The 2230-nt window shown below is 40.7% G+C and overlaps 1 pseudogene; it reads left to right on the plus strand.

Moving 5' to 3' along the window:
- Positions 1 to 1392, plus strand: LOC107627467 (annotated as a pseudogene).

Here is a 2230-nt window from a genome sequence, read left to right on the forward strand (position 1 = left end):
ATGACGAAAGAGGTCTATGGCCACATTTTTATGAGGATGGCAATTGATTAGAGATTTGGCTATGCTTTTTTTTTGCCACGCTAAACAGAGACGCTTGTAAAACGTGGCAAAAAATTTTTAATATTGGCACGTTTTTAAATCGTCCCCATTTCCAATAACTCTATTGGCACCCTTAAAAAAGCGTGGCGAAAAGGTTTCACTAAAGAAAAGAAAAAACCCTAAATTAAAGTCCCTAACTCGTCAGACTCTTTTACTCTTCTCCCCTAACCCTATTACTAATGCTCTGAAGTTTGAAAACCCTAAAACTCAGAATCTGTTGCTGATCCCCTTCTCTGCCAGCTCTTCCTCCATCGTCTCCCCTAGCCCGTCTCTGCTAGCGCTCGCACTCCCTCGGTGCTCACTACTCACCGCATCGGTCAGCCAACAGAGGTCGCCTTTCCTTCCTCTGTGCCACCAATCTATCGTATCTTCTGGATCTGCTTTAATGGTACTCTCTCTCTCTCTCTCTCTCTCTCTCTCTCTCATACACACACACACATACACAACTTACTGTGTATCTATGATGAATTAAATTTTAGTATGTGTGAATGTAACATAGGGTAAGGGAACAGGGAGCTTTGGTAAGAGGAGGAACAAGACTCACACCCTCTGTGTGAAGTGCGGCCACCGCAGCTTTCACCTCCAGAAGAGTCGTTGCTCTGTCTGTGCTTCTCCCACTGCACGTAAGAGGAAATGTAAACCCTAATTTCTTCCATTTTCATTCACGATTTCTGATTCTGCACATTTTAGTTTTAGTTCTCACGATTCTAGTACTATTTTGCCAAATGAACCATTACAGATAACTGGAGCGTGAAGGCCATTCACAGAAAGACCCACCGGCACTAGCAGGATGAGGTACCTCTGCCACGTGCCTCGCCGATTCCAGAGCTGCTTCAGAGAAGGTACGTCCATGATCTATTCAGATCTTCAGTATTTGTGTTTTCCGTCAATTATCATTTCGTTAATGCGATCTTGTTTTTGTTTAACTAGGTACTGAAGCTGCACCAAGGAAGAATGGAGCAGCTGCATCTAGAGAGACCGTACGTGGGAATCATTATCATCTTGGTCAAGCTCTTCTGGAAGAAACCAAAGCAGCGTTACAAGTATGAATCCATCCAGGATGATCTTGAACTTGGAAGCTCCAATTTCCCTGTGGTTTTCATCCAGATTCCAATGTTCAATGAGAAAGAGGTCTTCCTAATTTGCTTGCATTTGCTTATCTCTATTCTTTGTTTTTCTCTGCCTCCTTTATTTTATTTCTGTGAAATTTGGTTGGTTTTTTTGAGTTTTTTTTTCTGTGTGTATATATAGGTATACAAGGTGTCAATTGGTGCATCTTGTAATCTTTCGTAGCCTGCTGATCGTCTTGTCATCCATGTTCTTGATGATTCTACTGAGCCTGTAATCAATGTACTCTTATTATTGATATAGTAAAATACTTTTATTAGAAATTGTGTGATTTTTTAGTAAAAAGTAATGAATCTTAGGAAATATGTGTTGTTAATAAGAAATGAAAAATAATGCAGCAAATGGTGGAGATGGAATGCCAGAGATGGGAAAGTAAAGGCATAAATATAACATACCAAATAAGAGAGAACAGACTAGGATACAAAGCAGGTGCATTTAAAGAAGGTTTAAAGAGTAGCTATGTCAAACACTGTGAATACGTTGCAATATTCGATGCTGATTTCTGGTGTTCAAGGATAGACGACGTAAACTGGCGTTCAATGCCAGTTCCATGTTGCAGTTTGGCGTCCAGCGCCAGAAACAAGTTACAAAGTGGAGTTCAACGCCAGAAAAGGATCCAAAGCTGGCGTTGAACGCCCAAAACAGCCCTATGCACGTGATTAGCTTAAGTCTCAGCCCCATCACACACCAAGTGGGACCCAGAAGTGGATTTCTGCACCATCTATCATAGTTTGTTCATTTTCTGTAAACCTAGGTTACTAGTTTAGTATTTAAACAACTTTTAGAGGTTTATTTCGCCCCTCATGACATTTTTAGATCTGAACTTTGTATCTTTTGACGGCATGAGTCTCTAAACTCCATTGTTGGGGGTGAGGAGCTCTGCTGTGTCTCGATGAATTAATGCAAGTATTTCTGTTTTCCATTCAAACATGCGTGTTCCTATCTAAGATATCCATTCGCACTTCAATATGAATGTGATGAACGTGACAATCATCATCATTCC

Source organism: Arachis ipaensis, chromosome B02 (genome assembly GCF_000816755.2).
Source record: "Arachis ipaensis cultivar K30076 chromosome B02, Araip1.1, whole genome shotgun sequence".
Lineage (NCBI taxonomy): Eukaryota > Viridiplantae > Streptophyta > Magnoliopsida > Fabales > Fabaceae > Arachis > Arachis ipaensis.